Source organism: Ovis aries, chromosome 13 (genome assembly GCF_016772045.2).
Source record: "Ovis aries strain OAR_USU_Benz2616 breed Rambouillet chromosome 13, ARS-UI_Ramb_v3.0, whole genome shotgun sequence".
Lineage (NCBI taxonomy): Eukaryota > Metazoa > Chordata > Mammalia > Artiodactyla > Bovidae > Ovis > Ovis aries.
In genome coordinates this window covers 51,459,269-51,475,075 of record NC_056066.1, presented here as the reverse complement: position 1 = coordinate 51,475,075, position 15,807 = coordinate 51,459,269, and the positions used below count along the sequence as shown (strand labels likewise).

Sequence of the window (15,807 nt, the reverse complement as noted above, 5' to 3'; positions counted from 1 at the left end):
GGTCATAACTTTTCTTCTAAGGAGCAAGCGTCTTTTAATTTCATTGTTGTACAGAATTAGATAAATGGAGATGAAATCAAAGAGAATCAGAGCCCCAGATATGCCTGCCAGAACTTTAGGGGCAAGTGAAAGGCTACAGGGATAGAAAACCATATCAATGGAGCAATGCATGGTCAAGAAACATACATAAATGTAGAATCTAGTTTGTAATGAATATAGCATTTATTACAAATTATGGGGAAAGGTATACCATTCAACATATGGTTTTAAGACAATAGGTTTAACATATGGGGAAAAATTAAGTTATATATCTATGTCATGCCATAAATAAAAATACTTTCTAGATGGAATACAGATTTGAAATAAAAATAATTTTTAAAAGTAAAAAAGTATGAGCAGATTTAAAATATATAAACATACACATGTATCTGTATATAAAATATAAAAAAATATAATTTGGGAAAAGGAAGATTTTCATAAACAAGACACAAAAGATGGAGCTAAGCACAGTAGCTATCATAAGCTTACTAGGTTTTCCCTTACTCCAGTTGTTCCAAAACCAAACTCTTTCAACTCGCATGGCTGACTCATGTTCTGAGTAGCTTGAAATGGCTGAACCAGTCACCATACAGAGAAATAGGGATACAATACATATTGGCCAGAGTGCCCATAATAGCTAGCAGGTTCTCCTGGGATGCCTATGCCCAATCCATCAGGACAGTCTTTCTCTATTCCTTTGGAACCATGAAATGTAATAATATGGGCCACATTTCCAAAAAGATGTAGGAAGCTTCAAGGGGAAAGAAGCCCAGAGAATTGAATTGATTGAGAGAGAAATGATCCTAATGACACGGTTGGAATTATGATTCTAGTTGTGACTTAGGACCAAATATCTCTAGAATTCTCAGTTTTGTTAGCCAATAAATTGTCTTTTTATCAGAACTAGATTAAGTTGGGTTTGCATCACTTTCAACCAAGAAACCATGTCCAATAATCCGAAGATGATAAAGGTGAAGCTTGTTGATTTAAATCCAATAAAACTATGACCTTCTCAGCAATGAGAAATAGCATAAACAAAGTAAAAGATAAGTGGTAGAATAAATTATGTATAGCAAACCATGACAAAAGATCAAGGCCAGAATATAAACAGAAAGTCTTCAACTCTACAGAATAAAACAAAGTGGCACAAAGGAAACGTGAGAAAAGGGTATTGTGTGAGAACCCTTTCCTTTGAAAGTGATAAATCTTAATTCCTACTCCTTTAAGAAAAAAAAGGGGAAATTTTTATGTTGATATAATTGAGAACTCAAAGGAGCAATATACTTCAGGAATGACAGGATTCTGTTGCTTAGATATTGCCCATAGCAATCCTCTCTCCATCTCTTAGTTCTAATTCTTTCTTATGAGTAGGTTTTATTGTCACCAAGGGTCTCTTTACATGGCAGCAATATATTTTCTTGCAGCTGTAGGCTTGCTATCATTGTATTTGTCAGAATCGTTTTGCTTATAAGTATTATAAAATCCAACCCAAATTGGTTTAAACAAAGAAGGGAACTCAGCCTGTGTAATCAAGAAGTGTAATCTAAAATAAGACTGAGTGGAACTTGAACCAAGATCTCTGACAACAACAGCTAGGACTCATTTTACCCCCTCCACAGTATCCTGCCTTCTGCTGTGCTGGCTTTATATTTAGGTTCCTCATGATGGCCCCCAGAAGCCCTAGGTTCCGCTCATCCTTGATGCTCTTAGTCCCAGGGGGAAAAAGAAGTTTTTTTTCTCTCTCTCTGTTACCAATCACCATATTTCAATGGCTCTGACTGGGTCACATGACCATGCCAAACAACCTCTGTGGCCATGGGAAGGTCAGTCTAGGTCATATGCCCACTTACAGACTCAAGAAGAAGTTACCTCCTCTCAAAGTAGAGGAGCCAAGAATAAGAGAAAGAAGTATTAATAGTTCCTTTCCTCTTCTTCTAAAATCAACATGCTGTTATCAGAGGAAGAGTGAAATATATTTTAGGGAGTAAACATACACCTAGCACAATGTTCTTAAATGTAGCTCATAACTTTAAAGATAGGTTTCTCAGAGTCCATATCAATGTGTCCAAAGGCTCTAGTTATGCCAGGGTCTTGTGTCTTCCCCTGGGCCAATGCATCATTGTACCTCACTGAATGGTTTTGGTTTGAGTATCCTAGGAGCAGAGCATGAGCCAGGGATTCAGTTGCACCCGATTGATTGGAGAGTACTCTCAGGAAAGGTTCTATAAGCAGGCGAGGGAAAGAGAATGGGACCAGGGATGAGACCAGGCAAAGGTGAGGGTCCAGTTGCCATCTAACCTGACCTCTTGGGGAGCGCTGAAGCCCAAATTGTTCTGCAGAACTGTCTCTCCCCACTTCCCATGTGAGGCAAGTGATCTGTTTTTTGTGTCTCCCTATATTTAGAAGTAGAATAGGAATAGGTGTATGCAAATTGCCCTTTCCTGCTGAGGGCAATTCTCTGAGGAAAAGTGCGGCTATCAGGAACACTCACCTGAACTGGAGAATGACCAGTAAAGGGAATCTAACTGGGGTGCCAACAGTGTCTACTACAATATTTTAACACGATTGGTCAGCTTGGGTCACTTGTACACCTTGTCACAGGGAGATAAGCCTTTTGAGTGACAGCCCCATCAGAATCATAAGAAATGGGAGAAGGGGGATTCTAAAAAGCAGAGTCAGATATTGTCTGTAGTTCCCTTCAGCACTCCCACACACATGCCTGCAACTTTTAAAATGCCCCTATTTAAGATGATGCAGTTAGATCACAGTTGAAAAGAATCTCTTTCACTTCTTGCAGCAAATGCTGTTATTGCTTTAACCAAAGCCCCTTGTCCTTACCACTTCAGTGCATATTCGCCAGTTTTCCAGCAGCCAGTATATGTGCTTCTCTGAATAAGGGCTTTCTCTCATTATTGGCTATTTCATCACCTACACAGTAGGCCAGAAGAACAGAGGAATGTTTTTCCCTTCCTGAGAGCTGCTCTCAACCAAAGAATGACAGGAGTTGATACACGAACACTTCAGCTCCCGTACTCTTTGTAGTGGAATAACATGGTGGTGCATGTTCTGCAGCGGCTCCCAGAGTTTCCTGTGGGATTAAGATCTAATTATACACAGTGGTAACTGGTTTCATTATACACCCTGTATTTGTTGTCTTACTTTTCCTGTGTCACTTTGTTACTCTTCTACCAGTATTCTCCTTTACCTCCCAAATAAATGTGTGTGTGTGTGTGCACACTCAGTCACTTAGTCATGTTTGACTTTTTGCAACCCTATAGATTGTAGCTCACCAGGCTCCTCTATCCATGGGATTTCCCAGGCATGAGTACTGGAGTGAGTTGCCATTTCCTCCTCCAGGGGATTTCCTGATCCAGGGACTGAATCATGGTCTCCTGTGCCTCCTGCATTGGCAGGCAGATTCTTTACTATTAATACTATTTACAGTTGATGCAAGTGCTCTTTGCTTTGGCAGGTGACAATGTTTTTTTGTCAGTTCCATCTTAATGCCTCCTGGCTTCTCTCTGTGCTGATCATCCTGTTCATTGTCCTTCATGGTCATATCTAAAAGTTTCTGGCATGATACTTGCGAGCTTCCATAAATGCCTTTCATTTCCAACTTCATTATGGTATCTGCTATTACTAGTGGTTTCAACATTTACTGTGTGCAAACATGGCCCAGTATTGTGGGTGAGATTTCTGTGTTCATCTCTATGATAGCCAGTCTTAGAATCCAGCTTTCTGAGAAGAAGCTTTTTCTTTAATTCACCAATGCATATTCCTTATCTAGAATTTTGTCTGCATGAAATATACGTACAATACGTATTTGCTGAATGAATGTATAAATAAATAAATAAATTCAACAATAAAAGTTTCTGGCATGGATCCCCTTCTGAATTCTGTACAGCTTTAGCAGGTCATTTCCTGTTGACACAAGATCTGAAACCTGAGGATGCTTTAAGGTAGTGTCATCCATACTTGCCTGATCATAAGACTCAGCTGTGGTACATATTAAAGCACCAGAATTAGCCTTCTCTATTCTAAAGGAAAAGATCCTGGGAAATTGTCTTTGCCTGAATTCCCTAGGGAACAGAGCAAGAAGCAAAGATTTCATAATAAAGCCTCAGGTACTATGGTAAGGTACAATGAAGTACAATCCCAGAGCAACAGAACATAGAAATATGGGGAAGGAAAGAAAGTAAAAGCAAGCTGCTTTATTACTGGACCCAACAAAGCTTCAAGAAAACATACCTGGTTGCTTAGTTACACACAAGTCTTCTTTAAATGTTATGCAGACCCGCCATGTATTGGAATATTCCACTGAGGGATAAAAAAGAAAGATTATTTGCTGGTTCTTTCCTCTTATCTTACACTGGCCAAAGTTCATGCATGGGGTGTTAACTCTCTCATGGCCTGGGATTTTTTTCTACTGCTATAGAAGGGGAGGCTAAGTTCCTTGCCTGATAGGTTTACTAAATCATGGGTGGTAGGAGGATAGCTGGAAAAGACAATGGCACCCCACTCCAGTACTCTCGCCTGGAAAATCCCATGGATGGAGGAGCCTGTTGGGCTGCAGTCCATGGGGTCACTAAGAGTCGGACACAACTGAGCGACTTCACTTTCACGTTTTACTTTCATGTATTGGAGAAGGAAATGGCAACCCATTCCAGTGTTCTTGCCTGGAGAATCCCAGGGATGGGGGAGCCCACTGGGCTGCCGTCTATGGAGTGCACAGAGTCGGACACGACTGAAGCGACTTAGCAGCAGCAGCAGGAGGATAGCAATTCACTGTAAATGAGAAAATTCAGGGAAAGAACAATTAACTCACAGAATTTGAAAGTCATAAGGTAAGGATGATAGTCAAGATATTTAACAATCAGTACATTATGGATACAACTTAATCAGATTAACATAGTTTATAGGACAAAGGAAACGGGTACTTGTGTTGAGAACATTAGGAACCAAGATTCTCAGCTCAGGAAAAAAGAGCTACAAACATAGAATCAAAGTAAAGTAAAATCTTGTAGTCTTAAGTTTGAATTTGGAAGTTACCATGAATTTAAGATGTGTTTTCTTTAAACAAACAAAATTTTCTAGCTCTGTATGCTAAAAAAACAAAAGCTGCCATGTCTCTAGGAATGAGTACTGCTAGTATCTGGATTGTGATCTATAAATACTGTTTTTCTCTAAAATGAACCAGGACTATTTGAAAAAAAGTCTAATTCCATGTCTAGGGCATAAAATGTACAAGAGCCTGAAATATCTTGTATTAGAAATGAGAAAACTTTGGGGCATTCCCTGGTGGTACAGTGGTGGGGATTTTCACTGCTGTGGCCTGGATTCAATCCCTTGTCAGGGAACTAAAAACTCACAAGCCATGCTTGGCACGGGGGTTGGGTGAGGACTTTAAATGCTACTGTAGAAACCAACCTACTATATGTAACAATTTGAGAATCAGAAAGAAGAGTGATTACAATTAACTGAAAGACATGAGATAAGTCATATACCACAATATTCAAAACAATAAGAACAATAAAATAATTTGATCAACTTCAGAGGATGCCAGGGAATTATTTCATTGTTCTGATTATTGGTAAACAAAGGCACATAAGCACTTTGTGCTTATCATACCTTTACTGTACAAACTATACCTCACAATAAGTAAATAGTTCATGGGGAAATGTTATTCTTTATAGAACAATCACAGTTAACTAATACATAAAGAATGATAGAATGAAATACTAGACATTGTAAATATTAGAATTAAAATGAATTAATGACTCTAGGCAAGTTCTGTCTAATATAGCCTTCTGGATGATGGAAACACTTGCATTGCTTGATATAATAGCTTCTGAATATGATCAAGATTATAGATCTAACTACCAGTTTAGGAAATATAGGGAATAGAGGAAGATGGTATACAACACCATAGTAAGAGAAGTCAGCAAAATCTAGAATGTGGAAAACTCATCAGAACAAGCAATATGATTTATTATAATAACCAAATAAGGGCAAGAGAAAAGAAGTGGAAGGGCATGGAAGCTGTAAATTAAAGAGCTAAAAGACAGATCAGTCAAATGCTAAGGGTGGACCTTATTTGGAAGCAATTATGTTTTTAGTCTGGGTCCCCTAGAAAGCATAACCCAAATTTTTAAAAAGTTATGTGAAAACACTTTAAAAAAAAAAAGCTGAGAATTTTGTTTATTCAGCAGACACACTGAGGACTGAAGCCTGGGAGACAGCTTCTACAGTAACTCTGAGGGACATTTTCCAAAGAAGTTAGTGAGGAGCCAGGATAAATAGGAGCTTTTGCAACATAAACCAAGTAGTCAGGATGGACAGCAAGATGGCAGAGGAGCAGGTGAATGTGGAGTACTTCTTTCTCCATGCTTGCATCAGGAATATATCTTCTGATGCAGAAGATCTCACAAAACAGCATTTGAGAGCTGGCAGGAGTGTCTGACCATTGGAAAGCAGTATATAGATCACATAAAACTCATGTGCAAGGTTCTTTGGGTGCTCTGCCTATTGAGGTGTTGCTTTCACCATTAGTTTTGGGGTTTTGTCTTCTGTGCTTTGAGGCCTGTGAGGTTTTGGTGCCTCAGTATGGAGTCAGGCTTGAATCTCTGAGGTGGGAAATCTGAATCAAGGACTGTGAACCGCCAGAGAACGCCCGACCTCATGGAACATTAATTGACGTAAGCTCTCCTAAACGCCTCCATCTCAACACAAAGATCAAGCCTCACCTTAAGGCTAGAAAGCTCCAATGCTGGATGCCTCATGCCAAATCATTAGCAAAACAGAAACACAGTCCTGCCCATTATCAGAAAGGCTGCCCAAAGCCATACCAAGCCCATAGTCACCCCAAGACACACTATTAGACATAGCACTGCCCTTCAGAGAGACAAGATCCAGCTCTATCCACCAGAGCACAGGCACAAGTCCTCCCAACCAGGAAGGCTTCACAAGGCATTAGTCTAACCCCACCAACTGGGGGCAGACTCCACAATTAGGAGGACCTATGACCCTCCAGCCTGCAGAAAGGAGATTCCAAACACAGTAAATTAAACAAATGAAAAGAAAAACATACATCAGCTGAATAAACATGGTAAAAACCCATAAGACCAAATAAATGAAGAGGGAATAAGTAGTCTACCTGAAAAACAATTCAGAGTAATGATAGCAAACATGATCCAAAATCTTGGAAATAAAATGGAGGCACAGATAAATACACCGGAGGCATGGATCAGGAAGATGCAAGGAATGTTTGCCGAGGACCCAGAAGAATTAAATATATAGACAATCAGCAATGAACAACACCATAACTGAGATTAAAAACACACTAGAGGGAACCAATAGTAGACTATCTGAGGCAGAAGAACAAATAAGTGAACTGGAAGATAGAATGGTGGAAACAACTGAAGCAGAGAAGAATAAGGAAAAATTAAAAAGAAACGAGGACAGCTTCAGAGACCTCTGGGACAACATTAAGTATACCAACATTAGAATTATAGGAGTTCCAGAAGAAGAAGAAGAAAAAAGAAAAGGTATGAAAAAATATTTGAAGAGATTATAGTTAAAAACTTTCTTTTAAGTTAGGGAAAGCTCCCACCCAAGTCCAGGGAGCCCAGAGTCCCATATAGGATAAACCCAAGGAGAAACATGACAAGACATTTATTAATCAAACTAAGAAAAATTAAATACAAAGAACAAATATTAAAAGCAGCAAAGGTAAAGCAACAAATGATATACAAAGGGATCCCAATAAGGCTAATAGCTGATCTTTCAACAGAAACTCTGCAGGCCAGAAGGGAGTGGCAGGACATACTTCAAGCGATAAAAAGAAAAAAACCTACAACCAAGATTACTCTATCCAGTGAGGATCTCATTCAGATTTGAAGAAGAAATCAAAAGCTTTCAGACAGGCAAAAGTTAAGAGAATTCAGCACCACCAAACCAGCTGTACAATAAATGCTAAAGGAACTTCTCTAGACAGGAAATGCAAGAGAAAGAAAAGAACTGCAAAAGCAAACAGAAAACAATAAAATAATTGGTAATAGGATCATACATATTGATAATTACCTTGAATGTAAATGGACTAAATGCTCCACCACAGTTCAAAAGCATCAATTCTTCAGTGCTCAGCTTTCTTCACAGTCCAACTTTCACATTCATACATGACTACTGGAAAAACCATAGCCTTGACTAGACGGACCTTAGTCGGCAAAGTAATGTCCTGTTTTGAATATGCTGTCCAAGTTGGTCATAACTTTCCTTCCAAGGAGTAAGCATCTTTTAATTTCATGGCTGCAGTCACCATCTGTAGAGATTTTGGAGCCACCCAAAAAACAAAGTCTGACACTGTTTCCACTGTTTCCCCATCTATTTGCCATGAAGTGATGGGACCAGATGCCATGATCTTTGTTTTCTGAATGTTGAGCTTTAAGCCAACTTTTTATCTCTCCACTTTCATTTTCATCAAGAGGCTTTTAGCTCCTCTTCACTTTCTGCCATAAGGGTGGTGTCATCTGCATATCTGAGGTTATTGATATTTCTCCCAGCAATCAATGTGATAAACCATATTAACAAGCTGAAAGATAAAAATCATATGATCATCCTAATAAATACAGAGAAAGTTCTTGACAAAATTCAAGACCCATTTATGATAAAAACTCTCCAGAAAATAGGCATACAAGGAAAATACCTCAACATAATAAAGAACATATACGACAAACCCACAACAAGCATTATTCTCAATGGTGAAAAACTGAAAGCATTTCCTCTAAGATCAGGAACAAGACAAGGTGCCACTCTCGCCACTATTATTCCATATAGCTTTGGGAGTTCTAGCCACAGCAATCAGAAAAGAAAAAGAAATAAAATGAATCCAGATTGGAAAAGAAGAAGCAAAACTCTCATTGCTTGCAGATGCCATGATACTATACATAGAAAACCCTAAAGAGGTCACCAGGAAATTGTTAAGAGCTAATCAAGAAACATAGCACAATTACAGAATATAAAAGTAACACAGAGAAATCCCTTGCATCCTTATACACTAACAATGAAAAATCAGAAAGAGAAATTAAGGAAACAATCCCATTCACCACTGCAACAAAAGAATAAAATACCTAGGAATAAACCTACCTAATATGACAAAAGACCTATATGCGGAGAACTATCAGACACTGATGAGAGAAATCAAAGACAACACAAACAGATGTAGAGATATACATGTTCTTGGATTGGAAGAATCAATATTGTCAAAATGACTATCCTACCCAAAGCAATCTACAGGTGCAATGCAATCCCTATCAAATTACCCATGGTATATTTCACAGAACTAGAAGAAAAAATTTCACAATTTGTATGAAAGCACAAAAGACCCTGAACAGCTAAAACAGTCTTGAGAAAGGAGAATAATACCATGATCTTCGTTTTCTGAATGTTGAGCTTTAAGCCAACATTTTCACTCTCCTCTTTCACTTTCATCAGAGGCTTTTTAGCTCCTCTTCACTTTCTGCCATAAGGGTGGTGTCATCTGCATATCTGAGGTGATTGATATTTCTCCCGGCAATCTTGATTCCAGCTTGTGCTTCTTCCAGCCCAGCGTTTCTCATGATGTACTCTGCATAGAAGTTAAATAAGCAGGGTGACAATAAACAGCCTTGACTTACTCCTTTTCCTATTTGGAATCAGTCTGTTGTTCCATGTCCAGTTCTAACTGTTGCTTCCTGATCTGCATATAGGTTTCTCAAGAGGCAGGTCAGGTGCTCTGGTATTCCCATCTCTTTCAGAATTTCCCACAGTTTATTGTGATCCACACAGTCAAAAGCTTTGGCATAGTCAAAAAAGCAGAAATAGATGTTTTTCTGGAACTCTCTTGCTTTTTCCATGATCCAGCGGATGTTGGCAATTTGATCTCTGGTTCCTCTGCCTTTTCGAAAACCAGCTTGAACATCTTAAAGTTCACGGTTCACGTATTGCTGAAGCCTGGCTTGGAGAATTTTTGAGTGTTACTTTACTAGCGTGTGAGATGAGTGCAACTGTGCGGTAGTTTGAGGATTCTTTGGCATTGCCTTTCTTTGGGATGCAGACTTCCCTGGTGGCTCAGAGGTTAAAGCTTCTGCCTCCAATGTGGGAAACCCGGGTTTGAGCCCCGGGTTGGGAAGATCCCCTGGAGAAGGAAATGGCAACCCACTCCAGTATTCTTGCCTGGAGAATCCTATGGATGGAGGAGCTTGGTAGGCTGCAATGGATGGGGTCGCAAAGAGTCGGAGACGACTGAGTGACTTCACTTTCACACTTTCACTCTCTTTGGGATAGAAATGAAAACTGGCCTTTTCCAGTCCTGTGGCCTCTGCTGAGTTTTCCAAATTTGCTGGCATATTGAGTGCAGCACTTTCACAGCATCATCTTTCAGGATTTGAAATAGCTCAACTGGAATTCCATCACCTCCACTAGTTTTGTTCATAGTGATGCTTTCTAAGGCCCACTTGACTTCACATTCCAGGATGTCTGGCTCTAGGTGAGTGATCACACCATCGTGATTATCTTGGTCGTGAAGATCTTTTCTGTATAATTCTTTTGTGTATTCTTGCCACCTCTTCTTAATATCTTCTGCTTCTGTTAGGTCCATGCCATTTCTGTCCTTTATTGAGCCCATCTTTTCATGAAATGTTCCCTTGGTATCTCTAATTTTCTTGAAGAGATCTCTAGTCTTTCCCATTCTGTTCTTTTCCTCTATTTCTTTGTACTGATCGCTGAGGAAGGCTTTCTTATCTCTTCTTGCTATGCTTTGGACCTCTACATTCAGATGCTTATATCTTTCCTTTTCTCCTTTGCTTTTTGCTTCTCTTCTTTTCACAGCTATTTGTAAGGCCTCCTCAGACTGCCATTTTGCTTTTTTGCATTTCTTTTCCATGGGGATGGTCTTGATCCCTGTCTCCTATACAACGTCACGAACCTCCATCCGTAGTTCATCAGGCATTCTATATATCAGATCTAGTCCCTTAAATCTATTTCTCACTTCCACTGTATAATCATAAGGGATTTGATTTAGGTCATACCTGAATGGTCTAGTGGTTTTCCCTACTTTCTTCAATTTAAGTCTGAATTTGGCAATAATGAGTTCATGATCTGAGCCACAGTCAGCTCCTGGTCTTGTTTTTGTTGACTGTATAGAGCTTCTCCATCTTTGGCTGCAAAGAATATAATCAATCTGATTTCGGTGTTGACCATCTGGTGATGTCCATGAGTAGAGTCTTCTCTTGTGTTGTTGGAAGAGGGTGTTTGCTATGACCAGTGCATTTTCTTGGGAAAACTCTATTAGTCTTTGCCCTGCTTCATTCTGCATTCCAAGGCCAAATTTGCCTGTTACTCCAGGTGTTTCTTGACTTCCTACTTTTGCATTCCAGTCCCCTATAATGAAAAGGACATCTCTTTTGGGTGTTAGTTCTAAAAGGTCTTGTAGTTCTTCATAGAACCATTCAACTTCAGCTTCTTCAGCATTACTGGTTGGGGCATAGACTTGGATTACTGTGATACTGAATGGTTTGCCTTGGAAACAAACAGAGATCATTCTGTCGTTTTTGAGATTGCATCCAAGTACTGCATTTTGGACTCTTTTGTTGACCATGATGGCTACTCCATTTCTTCTAAGGGATTCCTGCCCGCAGTAGTAGATATAATAGGTGAACATTTGGAGTTGCTTTAGTGGCTTGATGGATGCAACAGTCTTTGTTTACTGATATGGCAGGTGACTTTCTTTCCCCACACTGGTAGGAAGCAGCTCTTTTGTCTAAGTCATGCATCTCTTTGGCTGGATCCCTCTTTATGCTTCAGTTTTTTTTTTTAAATTTTTGTCAGGAATACAGTGGATTTATAATGGTTTGTTAGTTTCTATTGTATAGCTAGTGAGTCAGTTATGTATAAACATATATCCAGTCTTTTTAAGATTCTTTTCCCATATAGGTCATTACAGAGTATTGAGTAGAGTTTTCTGTGCTATAAGGTAGGTCCTTATTAGTTATCTATTTTATATATAGTATTATGTATGCGTCAATTCTAATCTCCCAGTTTATTCCTTCCATTCCCTATTCTCCTCTGGTAACCATAGTTTAGAAGCTAAAGGCAAAGGACAAAAGGAAAGATATACCCATCTGAAGGCAGAGTTCCAAAGAATAGCGAGGGGAGATAAGAAAGCTGTCCTCAGTGACCAATGCGAAGAAATAGAGGAAAACAATAGAATGGGAAAGACTAGAGATCTCTTCAAGAAAATTAGAGATACCAAGGGAACATTTCATGCAAAGATGGGCTCGATAGAGGATAGAAATGGTATGGACCTAACAGAAGCAGAAGATATTAAGAAGAGGTGGCAAGAATACACAGAAGATCTATACAAAAAAGATCTTCATGACCCAGATAATCACGATGGTGTGATCACTCACCAAGAGCGAGACATCCTGGAATGTGAAGTCAAGTGGGCCTTAGGAAGCATCACTATAAACAAAGCTAGTGGAGTGATGGAATTCCAGTTGAGCTATTTCAAATCCTGAAAGATGATGCTGTGAAAGTGCTGCACTCTATATGCCAAAAAATTGGAAAACTCAGCAGTGGGCATAGGACTGGAAAAGGTCAGTTTTCATTCCAATCTCAAAGAAAGGCAATGACAAAAAATGTTCAAACTACTGAATAAGTGCACTCATCTCACATGCTAGTAAAGTAATGCTCAAAATTCTCCAAGCCAGGCTTCAACAGTACATGAACCATGAACTTCCAGATTTTCAAGCTGAATTTAGAAAAGGCAGAGGAACCAGAGATCAAATTGCCAACATCCATCGGATCATCAAAAATTCAAGAGAGTTCCAGAAAAACATCCACTTCTGCTTTATTGACTATATCAAAGCCTTTGGCTGTGTGGATCACAAGTGTGGAAATTCTGAAAGAGATGGGAATATCAGACCACCTTACCTGCCTCCTGAGAAATCTGTATGCAGGTCAAGAAGCAATAGTTAGAACTGGACACGGAACAATGGACTGGTGTCAAATTGGAAAAAGAACACGTCAAGGCTGTATACTGTCACCCAGCTTATTTAACTTGTATGCAGAGTACATCATGCGAAATGCCAGGCTGGGTGAAGCACAAGCTGGAATCAAGATTGCCAAAAGAAATATCAATCACCTCAGATATGCAGATGACACCACCCTTATGGCAGAAAGCAGAGAAGAACTAAAGAGCCTCTTGATGAAGGTGAAAGAGGAGAGTGAAAAAGTTGGCTTAAAACTCAACATTCAAAACACTAAGATCATGGCATCTGTCCTGTCACTTCATGGCAAATAGATAGGGAAACAACGGAAACAGTGACAGACTTTATTTTGGGGGGCTCCAAAACCACTGCAGATGATGATTTCAGCCATGAAATTAAAAATATACTTATTCCTTGGAAGGAAAGTTATGACCAACCTAGATAGCATATTCAAAAGCAGAGACATTACTTTGCTGACAATGTGTGTCTAGTCAAAGCTATTGGTTTTCCAGTGGTCATGTATGGTTGTGAGAGTTGGACCGTAAAGAAGGCTGAGCGCTGAAGAATTGATGCTTTTGAACTGTGGTGTTGGAGAAGACTTTTGAGAGTCCCTTGGACTGCAAGGAGATCCAACCAGTCCATACTAAAGGAAATCAATCCTGAATATTTATTGGAAGGACTGATGCTGAAGATGAAACTTCAATACTTTGGCCACCTGATGTGAAGAACTGACTCATTGGAAAAGACCCTGATGCTGGGAAAGATTGAAGGTGGCAGGAGAAGGGGATGATAGAGGATGAGATGGTTGGATGGCATTACTGACTCAATGGACATGAGTTTGAGCAAGTTCTGGGAGATGGTGAAGGACAGGGAAGCCTGGAATGCTGCAATCCATGGGGTCTCAAAGAGTCAGTCACGACTGAGCAACTGAACTGAACCATAGTTTGTTTTATACATCTGTGACTCTATCTCTGTTTTATAAATAAGTTCATTTGTAATAGTTATTTAGATTCCACATAAAAGCAATATATGTTTGTCTTTCTCTGTCTTACTTCACTCAGTATGACAATCTCTAGGCTCATCCATGTTGCTGAAAATGGCATTATTTCATTATTTTTTATGGTTGAGTAATATTCCATTGTGTATATGTACCACATTTTCTTTATCTATTCTACTGTCGGTACAAACACACTTTGTTGAGCAGTGTGATCTCGGGGATCTGGAGTTAGGGGTGCCAAGTGAAACAGGAACTCCAACACAAGAAAGCATGATCAAGTTGGCAACCACTAAAGGGTGATTTCTTAATCCTACCCATCTTTCTGAGAGGCACATGTACTATGTCTTAGGACTGTAGCTCTGAGGATAAAAGGTGGAAAAAAAAGTTCATTGGTTTTCATTTTCCATTGGTCAAAGTTTACCTCAAAGAGTATTTGAGGCACTTCTGGTTTGTGCATGGCTAGGTGCCAAGCAGATTTCCACAGTAGCCCGTACTATAGCATCAAAGAGAAGCCAGGAGCTGGTTCCAGGGTGTACCTGTTTGAAGCTGGTTGTTGCCTGTGAAGACCTGATCCAGGCGACAACTTCTAAATTAAGAGACAAGTTTTCCCTAGAGGATCTGGAGTTACACGTAGAGTATCTGATACAAACTGTGAAAAGGGAGAGGGGCAGTAGAGAAGGTGGAAATAAATCAGGAAAGTTTGAGTGCTTACTGGCTACTCATTTCAGTTCAGTTAAGCTGCTCAGTCGTGTCTGACTCTTTGCAACCACAGAAACTGCAGCACACCAGGCCTCCCTGTCCATCACCAGCTCCTGGAGTCCACCCAAACCCATGTCCATTGAGTCGGTGATGCCATCCAACCATCTCATCCTCTGACGTCCCCTTCTTCTCCTGCCCTCAATCTTTCCCAGCATCAGGGTCTTTTCCAATGAGTCAGCTCTTCGCATGAGGTGGCCAAAGTATTGGAGTTTTAGCTTCAACATCCATCAGTCCTTCCACTGAACACCCAGGAGTGATCTACTTTAGGATGGACTGGTTGGATCTCCTTGCATTCCAAGGGACTCTCAAGAGTCTTCTCCAACACCACAGTTCAAAAGCATCAATTTCAGCACTCAGCTTTCTTTATAGTCCAACTCTCACATCCATACATGACTACTGGATAAACCATAGCCTTGATTAGATGGACCTTTTTTTGGCAAAATAATGTCTCTGCTTTTTAATATGCTGTCTAGGTTGGTCATAACTTTCCTTCTAAGGAGTAAGTGTCTATTGGGTGATAGTAAAAAATTGAAAGAAGATTGACCATGAGTTATATGCTGGTTTTAAAAATGTCCACTAATTTTTCATATTCCTCTCTTCAAAAGGTAGAACTTTTGATGAACCTATTTGCAGGGGAGAAATAGAGATGCAGAACTAGAGGATGGTCTTGTGGAGAGGGTAGGATGAACCAAGAGTAGCATTGATGTATACCACCACCATGTGTAAAATAGATAGCTAATGGGAAGCTGTGATGTAAGACAGGGAGCTCAGTCTGCTGCTCTGTGACGACCTAAGGGGTGGGTAGGAGAGAGGCTCAAGAATGAGGGGATATATATATATATATAAGCTGATTAGCAATGTACAGCAGACACCAACACAACATTGTAAAGCACTTATCCTCCAATTAAAATTGGGCTTCCCTGGTGGCTCAGATGGTAAAGAGTTTGTCTGCAGTGCAGGAGACCTGCGTTCAATCCCTGGGTCAGGAAG

The 15,807-nt window shown here is 39.8% G+C and overlaps 1 long non-coding RNA gene across 2 annotated transcripts in view; it reads right to left on the bottom strand.

The window, feature by feature from the left end:
• Positions 1-203: 203 nt before the first annotated feature.
• The window catches only part of LOC132657637 (uncharacterized), a 29,835-nt gene continuing 14,231 nt past the window's right edge, over positions 204-15,807 (bottom strand). Inside the window, exons 2-5 of one of the 2 annotated variants that reach the window (XR_009596093.1) lie at positions 8,119-8,626; positions 4,288-4,824; positions 2,878-3,127; positions 204-2,261 (exon numbers count right to left, since the gene is read on the bottom strand). This is a non-coding gene — a long non-coding RNA (uncharacterized LOC132657637). Of the gene's footprint in view, positions 4,825-8,118; positions 8,627-15,807 lie in introns of both variants that reach the window. The other variant, XR_009596092.1, reaches the window with a different exon arrangement.